We start from the raw sequence: 13,710 nt of genomic DNA, 5'->3' as shown, positions 1-13,710 counted from the left end.
AGCCCAATTTGGGATGAGGTGAGAATCAATAACTTATAAAACATTGTCAAAATTCCACAAATGTGAAAGTTAAAATTAGGGAGCTCTTTGGGAAAAGAAAGGGAGAGGATGGGAGGAGGGAAAAGAGGGTATGAGGGGTAAATCTAATTACATTGGATACAAGTATGAAAATGTTATAATTAATTGTATGCATGTGTGCTTTTCAAAAATGCTAATAAATGAAAAATACGTGTTACTATTGAAGTTAATAAAAATTTAAGGAAGTATCAGAAAAATAATAATAATAATAATAATAATAATAATAATAATAATAAGTTCAAGTGGGGCACGGTGGTGCATGCCTTTAATCCCAGCACTCAGGAGGCAAGGGCAACAGGGATCACCATGAGTTCAAGGCCACCATGAGACTACTTAGTGAATTCCAGGTCAGCCTGGTCTACAGTGAGACCCTACCTCATAAAACAAACAAACAAAAAAAAAAAAACACAAAATAAATAAATAAGATTTAAGCCACCCTGAGACTATATTCCTGGTTTCCAGGTCAGCTCTGAGCTAGAGAAGACCCTACCTCAGAAAAGAAACAAACAAACAAAGAAAAAAGATTTAAAACCCATTGCCTGAGGATTCTTACTGCCAAGAGTTTATTGTAAGATATTGTTGAAGACTACACATGCTTGGGCTGCAAGCTCACTGAGAAATCCTGCTGGAACTGAGCTGAAAACCATGTAGACTAGCTGATAGAAATATGGAAAAAGCTATGCTGCATGCAGTGCCATGGGAAAGAGAGAAATCACCATTGGAGATACTCAACAGTGGACACTGCAAGTCTTAAATTTGGCCAGCATCCCATAACTTTTGGTAATGTTACTCATCTGTAACTGCTGTACCATCTTTCCAGTCCCTTCATTGTATTTTGAGACAAGGTTTCAGTATGTAGCCAGGGATGGCCTTGTTCTTGTAGCAATCCTGCTACCTCAGTTACAAGCATGAGCCACCATGCTCAGTTCCTTGTGTGTCTCTTCTGCCCAGGCTGACCTATAGTTCCGCATTCTGTAGTCTGAGGCTGGCCTCAAATTTACATTCTCCTACCTCTGCTTCCTGAGTGCTGGGATTAAAGGTATGTGCTACCATGCCTGGCTTCTGTTTGGCTTTTCTATCGTGATTGTGGATAGAATACTAATACCCTCAACAATTATTGTACAACCATTTCTCTGCTTGTTTCTGTTTTGTATATTTTGGATTACATAGTGAGACCCTATCTCAAAAAAGAAAAAAGTGTTATAGCCACAACTGAAGCCTGGCTTCTCTGCATGGAAACTCTGGTGTGGATTTTCATGAGATGGTTGGTAAATTCCTAATGGGGAGACTTGGTAAACTTAGTCTCTTTCTGAAGGCTAAAGATCAGGCAGCTGTAGGAATTACAGGTGGTATTAAAAGTGGTCTTGGGGCCTCGAAGAGTCTGCGACTGGACGCCTGTAAGTGACACAGAAGCCAAACAGGAGGAGGAAGTAGAGGGACTAAGCTTCTAAAATACTTCAGCCATGACTAAAAGAGAAGCAGAAGAGCTGATAGAAATTGAGATCGATGGAACTGAGAAGCCAGAGTGCACAGAGGAGAGTATTGTGGAACAGACCTACACCCCAGCTGAATGTGTAAGTCAGGCCATAGACATCAATGAGCCCATAGGCAATTTAAAGAAATTGCTAGAACCAAGACTTCAGTGTTCTTTGGATGCTCATGAAATTTGTCTGCAAGATATCCAGCTGGATCCAGAACGAAGCTTGTTTGACCAGGGAGTAAAAACAGATGGGACTGTACAGCTTAGTGTACAGGTCATTTCTTACCAAGGAATTGAGCCAAAGCTAAACATTCTTGAAATTGTGAAAACTGCAGAAACTGTTGAAGTGGTAATTGATCCCGATGCCCACCATGCAGAAGCAGAAGCACATCTCGTTGAAGAAGCCCAAGTGATAACTCTTGATGGCACAAAACACATTACAACCATTTCAGATGAAACCTCAGAGCAAGTGACAAGATGGGCTGCTGCTCTGGAAGGGTATAGGAAAGAACAGGAGCGCCTTGGGATACCCTATGATCCTATATAGTGGTCCACAGACCAAGTCCTGCATTGGGTGGTTTGGGTAATGAAGGAGTTCAGCATGACTGATATAGACCTCACCACACTCAACATTTCGGGAAGAGAATTATGTAGTCTCAACCAAGAAGATTTTTTTCAGCGGGTCCCTCGGGGAGAAATTCTCTGGAGTCATCTGGAGCTTCTTCGAAAATATGTCTTGGCAAGCCAAGAGCAGCAGATGAATGAGATAGTTACAATTGATCAACCTGTGCAGATTATCCCAGCCTCAGTGCAGTCTGCTACCCCAACCACCATAAAGGTTATAAACAGTAGTGCAAAGGCAGCTAAGGTACAGAGAGCCCCAAGGATTTCAGAAGATCGAAGTTCACCAGGGAACAGAACAGGAAACAATGGTCAAATCCAGCTGTGGCAATTTTTGCTGGAACTTCTCACTGACAAGGGTGCTCGAGACTGTATTTCCTGGGTTGGCGATGAAGAAGAGTTTAAGCTAAACCAGCCTGAACTGGTTGCACAAAAATGGGGTCAACGTAAAAACAAGCCTACAATGAACTATGAGAAACTCAGTCGTGCATTACGGTATTATCATGATGGGGACATGATTTGTAAAGTTCAAGGCAAGAGATTTGTGTACAAGTTTGTTTGTGACTTGAAGACTCTTATTGGGTACAGTGCAGCAGAACTGAACCGTCTGGTCACAGAATGTGAACAAAAGAAACTTGCAAAGATGCAACTCCATGGAATTGCCCAGCCAGTCACAGCTGTAGCCCTGGCTGCCGCTTCTCTATAATAGTGATGTTCAAGTGTGATATTTCTTTTAAAGGGTTGCACCTTCAAAACATTTTGGTGAGGTCATTTTCTGCATTTATCATTTTATGCTACTGCCTTTTATAAAGAACTAGTCTGTCTTTGGAATAGCACAAAAATGCAAAATTCATAATTGTGAAAGCTTTGACTAACTCAATGTCTTCAGATCTAATGGACTTAAAAATATTGATACTTCAATATTTCACTTATTCCCAGGAAAAAAAAATCTTTTGTAAAAGGGAGGAGGATTTTTGCATACATTTTTACTCTTTAAATAAAGACACTTATACTGTCATTATAACAATTATGTATTTCTTTGTGTTTTTTGTAATTTTACATAAAACAGTTATTTTCTATTTTTACTCAGATAAAAATATTTGTGCATAAAATGTAAAAATAGTAAATGAGAAAAATAAAACTATTATACAATAAAAAAAAAAGTGGTCTTGGGAGGCTGGAGAAATAGCTTAATGGTTAAGGTGTTTGCCTGCAAAGTGAGAGGACCCAGGTTCAATTCCACAGTACCCTCAGAAGCCAGATGCACAAGGTGTTGCATATATCTGGAGTTCATTTGCAGTGACTGGAGGCCCTGGCATGCCCATATTCATATTCTATATTTCTCTCTGTTCCTCTCTCTTCTCTCTCTCCCTCTAGTAAATACATTTTTAAAAATTAAATTTTTTAGCCGAGCATGGTGGTGCATGCCTTTAATCCCAGCACTCGGGAGGCAGAGGTAGGAGGCTTGCCATGAGTTCGAGGCCACCCTGAGACTCCATAGTGAATTTCAGGTAAACCTGGTCTACAGTGAGACCCTACCTCAAAAAACCAAAAAAAAAAAATTTTTTTTTAATAAAAATTGTGGTCTTGGCACCATGCATGGTGGTACACATCTGGAATCCCAGCACACAGGAAGCAGAAGCAGGAGGATTGCCACAAGTTTGAGGCCATCCTGGTCTATACAGCCACAGTCAAGGCCAGTCAGGCAACACAGTGAGATCCTGTCTCAAAAATCCAAAAGAAAAGAAGAGGGGGAGGCTGCGATGTAGCTCAGTTGGCAAAGTATTTGCCTGGCATGTGTGAAGCCCTGAGTTTCATCCTCAGCACCACATAAACTGGGCAGAGGGGTACATGTTTGTAATCTCAGAACTTGGGAGGTAGAGGCAAGAGGATCAGGAGTTTAAGGTCATCTTTAGACATTTTTAGTGAGCTCAAGACTAGCCTAGGATACATGATAGCCAGAAAGATTGAGAAAATACATTACCATCAGAAATAATACTTCTCTTAATGAAAAGAAGTCTTTCTTTGATTCTACTTCCTCCATCAACCATTGCCCTGTTTTTTTTTTTCTTCTCTTTTACAAAACTTCTCCAAAGCAGCTGTCTATGTTACTATGTCTTGTTTTCCCATTTTCCCTTTGAAACCATTCCCAAACCAAGATCTTGCCCCATCTTAGTGCCCCACTCCAACAAAACAGTTTCATCAAAGTCGCCAAGCAACTTAGCTAACTCCACAGATCAATTCGCAGCCTTTATCTTTAGTGACTCAGCAATAGCTTTTGACATGTGACCACTACTTCCTTGAACAAATGTGTAAATTTGGTCTCTGGTGCCCCAACACCCCTCCACCATCATAGTCCCTCCTTCTTGGTGATTCTCAGACTTATTGGGTCATCTCAGACCTTCCACCTGAGTGCCAGACCCAGGTGCTCACCTGCCCACTAGATGTCTAACAGGTATCTCAAATCAAGTTTATCTAACACTGAACTGCTGATCTCTCCCAATCTTGCCCACTTCAGCCTGTCCACCATGGCATCAAACACACAGACAAAGCCACACCAGCCAGGGATGAATGATTTGACCAGTAAAGATGCAACAGACCATTCTTTGCAACAGTCTACTACAGAGACAATTGAAGTCCCTAATGGTTCTTGTTCTGTACATCAAACAGGTCATTTGTGTGAACAAATTATCTATATTTGAACCCTTCCAATCACATTTGAGGAAACATGTCACATGGGGTACACTCTCCTGAAACAATTCACTGACATCATATTTCCAGGAAAGTCTCTGCCTCACACATCCTCAGCCAATAGGTTAAGTATTTGCAGTGTGCTCTGTGAATTGTCTCCCACATAATCACTTTTTGAACACTTTTTCTCCAGCAAGTAGTGCTATTATTTTTTTTCCCAGGTAAGATCTCCCTTGAGCCCAGGCTGATCTGGATGGAGCTCACTCTGTAGCCCCAGGCTGACCTTGAACTCCTGGAGATCCTCCTCCTACTCCAACCTCCCAAGTGCTGGGATTAAAGGCATGTGCCACCACACCCTGGCTCCTAGTAGTGCTATTTTAGAAGGCTGTGGAACTTTGGAGTTGGGCGTAGCTGGACAAAGCAGATCAGTAAGGTCAGGCCCTTAGGGAATATGTTATCCTTGCCCAATCTCTCTCCTTTCTGGTCCTCTGTGATATGCAAAGCCTTTGAAACACATTCTCTATGCCATGAACTTCATAGAAGTTTCAGCAGTTTCCTAAGGGCACACTAACTAAGCATGGTTGGCTAGCAGTTACTTTCAGAGCATTGCACCACCTCTGAAATAGTTCCTCCTGCCTCCTACTTTAGAAAGCAGAAGTAGTTCAGGGTATGACCTGAACAAGACATGGGGCAAACTGGCTAACAGGGTTGGAAGGAAGTTGCACTAGTTGAGGAATCAGAACCACGCATGTTTTGCGTGCATTCATTTGCATAGATGTATCTGTCAAGGAACAACTCCCAACTCCAGAGAAGAAGTTATTTGTGGAGAACGGATCAAGTGTGGCCCAACATGTTAACCATGCTCCATTCTTAAGAGACTGAGCCTGGCCTAAAGAGCTCTGTGTATGTGTGTGGGCATGCGCACGCACACATACATGTATGTACACATTTATGTGCACATGGAGACCAGAGGTCAATGTTAGGTCTTCCTCAATCACTTTCTACCTTGTTTTTCTTACATTTTATTTATTTATTTGAGACAGAGAGAGGGAGAGAGAAAGAGTGAAAATGGGCACAGCCAGGGCCTCCAGCCACTGCAAACTAACTCCAGACACATGTGCCACATTGTGCATCTGGCTTACATGGGACCTGGAAAATCAAACCTGAGTCCTTAGATTCACAGGCATATACCTTAATCTCTAAGCCATCTCTCCAGCCCTACCTTATTTTTTTTTTAATATTTTACTATTTACTTGACAGGGGGGGGGGCAGATATATATAGAAAGAGAATAGGCACACCAGGGCCTCTAGCCACTGCAAACTCCAGACACATGTGCCACCTCATGCATCTGGCTTTATGTGGGTATTGGAGAACCAAACCTGGATCCTTTGGCTTTGCAGGCCAAACTGCTAAGCCATCTCTCCAGCCCTTGACCTTATTTTTTTTAAGATTTTAATTTTATTAATTTATTAGAGAGGGAGGAAGAGAGAGAGAATGGGCATGCCAGAGCCTCCAGCCACTGCAAACAAACTCCAGATGCATGTGCCCCCTTGTGCATATGGCTTACATGGGACCTGGAGAATCAAACCTATGTCCTTAGGCTTCCCAGGCATCACCTTAACTGCTAAACCATCTCTCCAGACCCCTTTACCTTATTTTTGATACAAGGTCTCTTACTGATCCGGAAGCTCACTAATTTGGCTAGACTAGTTAGCCAATGAGCCCTAGAGATCTTCTCATCTCTGCCTCCCTAGTACAGGGTTTCCTAGAACATGCAACGATGCTCAGCCTTTATGTGGGTACTAGAGATCCTAACTCAGGTCCTCATGCTTGTGTGGAAAGCACTTTACTGACTGAGCCATCTTTCCAATGCCATAAAAAGGCATTTTAACTACATCTTTGTCCTGATTGTATTCATTACACAAATAGTATTATGACAATATTAGATAAAATAAGAGGGCTGGAGAGATTGCTTAGTGGTTAAGGCACTTGCCTGTGAACCTAAGGGCCCAGGTTCAATTCTCCAGGTCCCACATAAGCCAGATGCACAAGGAGCACATGCGTCTGGAGTTCATTTGCACTGGCAAGAGGTCCTGGCATGCCCATTCTCTCTCTGTCAGTCTCTCTTCTCTGCTTGCAAATAAATAAATAAAAAGATTCATAATCATATTTCAATGGGCAAAAAAATAATTAACTAAGCTAAAAAAAATAGTATTTTACTATTTTAGACAATGCAGCATTAGATAATTTTCTACATCATAGCTTTCTGCTTGTTTTTCCTTTTTGGTTTTTCAAGGTAGGGTCTCACGCTAGCCCAGGCTGACCTGGAATTCACTATGTAGTCTCAGGGTTATCTTAAATTCACAGTAATCTTCCTAGACTGCCTCCTGAATGCTGGGATTAAAGATATGCATCATCAAACCCAGCTTTTTTTTTACATTGAAAAAATATATTCCTGGGCGTGGTGGTGCATGCCTTTAATCCCAGCACTCAGGAGGCAGAGGTAGGAGGATCACTGTAAATTCGAGGCCACCCTGAGATTACATAGTGAATTCCAGGTCAGCCTGAGCTAGAGCGAGACCCTGCCTCAAAAAAAAAAAACAAAAAAAAATAATATATATATGCCGAGTATGGTGGCACATGCCTTTAATCCCAGCACTTGGGAAGCAGAAGTAGGAGGATCACCATGAGTTCAAGGCCACCCTAAGACTACTTAGTGAAAAGGAACTCTAGACATATGTGCCCCCTTGTGCGACATTGCACACTTGCATGACTGTGTGTCTGGCTTACATGGGACCTGGAGATTGGAATATGAGTTTTTAGGCTTCATAGGTAAGTACCTTATCTACTAAGCCATCTGTGGTGGTTTGATTCAGGTGTCCCCCATAAACTTAGGTGTTCTGAATCCTAGGTTCCCAGCTGATGGAGATTTGGGAATGAACACCTCCTGGAGGGAGTGTATTGTTGGGGGCGGGCTTATGGGTATTAAAGCCAGTTTCCCCATGCCAGTGTTTGGCACACCCTCCTGTTGCTGTGGTCCACCTTATGTTGGCCAGGGGGTGATGTCCACCCTCTGCTCATGTCATCGTTTTTCCCTGCCATCGTGAAGCTTCCCCTCGAGCCTATAAGCCAAAATAAATCTCTTTTTCCCAGAAGCTGCTCTTGGTTGGGTGATTTCTACCAGCAATGTGAACCGGAATGCAACACCATCTCTCCAGCCCCAATTTTTGCTTTTTTAATCCCTCCAGCCTATCTTTTGTTTTTTAAAATTATTTTCTCTAGATGCCTTTCTCTCTCTATCTCTTTTTCTTTTTTCCTGAGGTAGGGTTTCACTCTAGCCCAAGCTAACCAGGACCTCACAGTGATCTTCCTCTCTCTACCTCCCAAGTGCTGGGATTAAAGGTGTGAGTCACCCACAGTAATCCATCTGCCTCAGCCTCCCAATTGCTGAGATAACAGGTGTGAGCCACCATATGACACTTTTTATGTTGTTTGTTTTTCAGGGTAGGCTCTTACTGTAGTCCAGGTGACCTGGAATTCATAATGTAGTTTCAAGCTAGTCTCGAATTCTAAGTGATCCTCCTACCTCTCTGTGTCCTGAATGTTGAGATTAAAGGTATGTACCACCATACCTGACTCAGATGGCACTTTTATTTTTCAAGATAGGGTCTCACTCTAGCTCAGGCTGACCTGGAATTTACTATGTAGTCTCAAGGTAACCTCAAACTCCTGGCAATCCTCCTACCTCTGCCTCTCCAGTGCTGGGATTAAAGGCATGCCCAGCCTCAGATGGCACTTTTAAAATTAAGTTTATGTAGGATTTTTGTGTCCAAGAAGAGATTCCATAAAGATGCAGGAGATCTCAAGCCTGTAAACCCCAACTTTTGGATCCTTAACTAATTATGAAAGAATTGAAAAAATCTGACTCTGAGAAAGGTAAATTATGAGTTATGAGGTTTATTTCAGGGTGAGTTAGGATCCAAGGAAAGACTGAAAAAATTCAAAGCTTGTATACTATGCTCATCAAACTTCTCAGTAAGCATTTTTCTTAATGTTTCTATACCCATATATTAATGCTACTCTCACTTTCGTTTAGAGAAGCTTCTACTTTCAGATGGCAGTGACCTTGGGATGACTCAAAAGGTACCATGGTGCTCAGAAAAAGTGACAGTCCTGAGAAGAAGGGCTCAGTACTGAAATATCTCTATCACATCTTGCAAGGCTCAGGGCCCACTGCAGAAGAGGTGGCAGAAAGAATGTAAGAGCCAAAGAAAGGGTAGGACTCCTTATAATGTGCTCCTCCAGGCACAAAATGGCCTGGATATCCATGACCTCACAGTGCCTGACACTACCTACAAAAGACCATCATAATAGGAAGAAAAAATCATGACATCAAAATAAAAGAGAGACTGATTGAGAGGGGGAAGGGATATGATAGAGAGTGGAGTTTCAAAGGGAAAAGTGGGGGGAGGGAGGGAGTTACCATGGGCTATTGTCTACAATTATGGAAGTTGTCAATAAAAAAAATCAATTAGACCGCCGCAGCCACGGCGCAGCAGAAAGCCGCCAGTCTCTTGGCTTGAGCCGCAGGAAAAGCCAGGTGCAGGATTTTCCCCTCACACCGCGCTCTCCGCAACTTGGGAAACGTGAGGGGAGAGCGGCAGCGAGCAGCGGAGGAGCAGACCGCAAGGTAGAAGAACACCTGGAGCAGCGAGAGAACCAGAGCAGCCGCGGCTCCCTCCCCTCCCCCACCGCCTGAGCCCAGCTCCAGCGAACACAGCAGCGGCCCGGGACCCGGCCACGCCAACTTGGGCTGACAGCGGGACCCAAGCAGGAGCAGAGTTCGGCAGCAACTTCAGCGGCTCCAGCACCGGTACCAGCGGCCCCAGCAGCAGCGGACCCAGGAGCGGCAGCGGTGGCAGATCCCGCAGCAGCGGCTTCGGGGGGAGCAGCGGCGGTGCTCACGGCAGCGGCAGCTTCAGCAGCGGTGGTGGCTCCGGTGGTGGCAGCTACAACAGCAGCAGAGGCAGCACCAGCGGCTCATTTGCCCCGTAGTAAAAGCAAGTGCCCAGCTCCAGAAATCAGAACAGCAGCCCGACGACCCAGGCAGCAACTTGACTGAGACCAAAATCACCCAAGGTAACTGGGATTGCACCAGGGAAGGGTCTCACTTGGTCACAAGCTGCCTTGGATCCCTCAACAGACCAGAAATCTAAACCTCTTTGTTGATAGAAGATCTGGTCATTATAATAACTACTCTGGCATACATACTCGGGGCTGTTTTTGATTGAATGTGTACAGTGTTTAGTTAAATTTTAGAATCTACCTGTATTTTATTCCACTCAGCCTGCTTGAATACTCCTATAGCAGGGAAACTCAACCCCTAAGAATATCTTTGTAGATACTCTGAGAGTCTTAAGAGCCACACCTAATACCGTAAGGTCCTACCCTGAAAATATATTACATCAAATCAATTGATACAGCTAAGAATACACAGCTAGCTATAAAATCCAAGCATTAACTTAATCCAAGATGCAAAAATATATACATTATAACACAAGAAACACTAAAAAGCAAGATGATATAAATCCACCTAAAAGTATTAATGTATCAGAAATGTCCTCCAGTGAGAAAGAGTTAGAGGAAATGCCTGAGAAAGAGTTCAAAAGAATAATTATAAATATGTTCAAAGAGGTCAAAGAACACATGAAAACAATCAAAGAAGAAATCAAAGAGGAAATCAAAGAGGAAATCAAAGGAATCAAAAAAGAGGCAGGACACCAATTTAATGAAATAAAGAAGGCAATACAAGACATAAATAGGGAAATAGAAATAATAAAGAAAAACCAGTCAGAATTACTAGCAATGAAGAACACAGTTAATGAAATAAAAAACTCTGTAGAAAATCTCACCAGTAGAATGGATGAGGGAGAGGACAGAATATCTAAGCTAGAAGACCAGGTGGCAGACCTAATGCAGTCCAACAAAGAGAAAGACAAACTTATAGAAAAGTATGAGTGGGAATTTCAAGATATTCGGGACACTATGAAAAGATCCAATATAAGAATTCAGGGCATAGTAGAAGGAGAAGAACTCCACTCCAGAGGCATAGTAGGCATCTTCAACAAAATCATAAAGGAAAATTTCCCCCAAATTGGGAAAGAGGTGCCAATACAGATACAGGAAGCCTTTAGAACCCCAGCCAGACAAAACCCAGAAAGAACCTCTCCTCGCCATATTATAATCAAACTTCCAAACACACACACCAAAGAAAAAATATTGAAAGCAGTTAGAGAGAAAAATCAAGTTACCTACAAAAGCAAGCCCATCAGGATTACAGCAGATTATTCAACACAAACTTTTAAAGCCAGAAGGGCTTGGAGTGATATATTCCAAGTTCTGAAAGATAACAACTGTCAACCAAGGTTACTTTATCCTGCAAAGTTATCCATTCAAATAGATGGAGAAATAAAGACATTCCATGACAAAAGCAGGTTAAAGGAGTATTTGAAGACAAAACCAGCTCTACAGAAAATACTTGATAGAATCCTCCGTGCTGAAGAAAATGAAAAGCACACATATAAGGAACCTAGAAAAAACAAGCAATACTCAAATACTAGTTAACACAAAAGAGCACAGGTAGAACTGGAACCACAAAAAAAAAAAAAAAAGGAAACAAAAATACACACCTTTCAATAATATCTCTTAATATCAATGGCCTCAATGTCCCAACGAAAAGACATAGGTTTGCAGACTGGGGTAAAAAGCAGGATCCTACAATTTGTTGTCTACAAGAAACTCACCTTTCTACAAAGGATAGACATTATCTTAGGGTGAAAGGTTGGAAGACGGTGTTTCAAGCAAATGGGCCTAGAAAACAAGCAGGGGTTGCTATCCTAATATCAGACAGGGTAGACTTTAGTCCGACATTAGTCAAGAAAGATAAGGAAGGTCACTTTATATTGATTAAGGGCACACTCCAACAGGAGGACATTACAATCCTAAACATATATGCACCTAACATGGGGGCTCCCAAATTCGTCAAACAAACACTATTAGAACTAAGGTCACAGATAACACCAAACACAGTGGTGGTGGGTGACTTTAACACCCCACTCTCATCAATTGACAGGTCATCCAGGGAAAGAATAAACAGAGAGGCATCTGGACTAAATGAGGTCATAGAAGGAATGGACCTAACAGATATATACAGGACATTTCATCCAAAGGCTGCAGGATATACATTCTTTTCAGCAGCACATGGAACATTTTCTAAAATAGACCATATATTAGGACACAAAGCATATCTTAACAAATTCAGGAAAATTGAAATAATTCCTTGCATTCTATCTGACCACAATGGAATTAAACTACAAATCAGTAGCAAGAAAGGCTATAGAGCATACACAAAATCATGGAAACTAAACAATACACTACTAAATTATGAGTGGGTCAATGAAGAAATCAAAAAGGAAATCAAAAAATTTATAGAGTCAAATGATAATGAGAACACAACATACCAAAATCTCTGGGACACAATGAAGGCAGTTCTAAGAGGTAAATTTATAGCCTTAAGTGCCTATATTAAGAAATTAGAAAGGTCACAGGTAAACGACCTAATGCTTCGCCTTAAAGCCTTGGAAAAAGAAGAACAAGGCAAACCAAAAAGTAGTAGACGGGAAGAAATAATAAAGATTAGGGCAGAAATTAATGAAATAGAAACAAAAAGAACAATCCAAAGAATTAATGAAACAAAGAGTTGGTTCTTTGAAAGGATAAACAAGATTGATAAACCCTTAGCAAATCTGACCAAAAGAAAGAGAGAAGAGACACCAATTAATAAAATCAGAGATGAACAAGGTAACATCACAACAGATTCCAGAGAAATTCAAAAAATCACAGGGACATACTATAAAAGCATATACTCCACAAAGTATGAAAATCTGAAAGAAATGGATGATTTCCTTGATCTATATGACCTACCTAAATTAAATCAAAATGAGATTAATCACTTAAATAGACCTATAACAAACATGGAGATCCGAGCAGTTATCAATAATCTCCCAACTAAAAAAAGCCCAGGCCCGGATGGATTCACTGCTGAATTTTACCAGACTTTTAAGGAAGAGCTAACACCATTGCTTCTCAAGCTTTTCCAGGAAATAGAAAAAGAAGGAATTCTACCAAACTCCTTCTATGAGGCCAGCATCACCCTGATACCAAAACCAGGCAAAGATAGAACAAAAAAAGAAAATTACAGACCAATCTCCCTCATGAACATAGATGCAAAAATTCTCAACAAAATATTGGCAAACAGAATACAAGAGTATATCAAAAAGATCATTCACCCTGACCAAGTAGGCTTTATCCCAGAGATGCAGGGATGGTTCAACATACACAAATCTATAAATGTAATACATTACATAAACGGGTTGAAGGACAAAAATCACATGATCATCTCATTAGATGCAGAGAAAGCATTTGACAAAATCCAACATCCCTTCATGATAAAAGTCCTACAGAGACTGGGAATAGAAGGAACATATCTCAATATAATAAAGGCTATTTATGACAAGCCTACAGCCAACATATTACTAAATGGGGAAAAACTGGAAGCTTTTCCACTAAAATCAGGAACAAGACAAGGGTGTCCACTGTCCCCACTTCTATTTAATATAGTATTGGAAGTCTTAGCCATAGCAATAAGGCAAGAGACACACATAAAAGGGATACAAATTGGAAAGGAAGAGATCAAGTTATCATTATTTGCAGATGACATGATTCTATACATAAAGGACCCTAAAGACTCTACTAGCAAGCTGTTAGAGCTGATCAAAAC

General features: G+C 41.5%; 1 protein-coding gene and 1 pseudogene across 1 annotated transcript in view; both read left to right on the top strand.

Moving 5' to 3' along the window:
- The window catches only part of Znf668 (zinc finger protein 668), a 704,021-nt gene that overhangs the window by 407,279 nt on the left and 283,032 nt on the right, over positions 1–13,710 (top strand). The gene's annotated exons all lie outside the window — the stretch shown is intronic.
- Positions 1,513–2,885, top strand: LOC123453745 (annotated as a pseudogene).

Source organism: Jaculus jaculus, chromosome 12, assembly GCF_020740685.1.
Source record: "Jaculus jaculus isolate mJacJac1 chromosome 12, mJacJac1.mat.Y.cur, whole genome shotgun sequence".
Classification (NCBI taxonomy): Eukaryota; Metazoa; Chordata; class Mammalia; order Rodentia; family Dipodidae; genus Jaculus; species Jaculus jaculus.
This window is presented reverse-complemented; position numbering and strand designations above follow the sequence as displayed.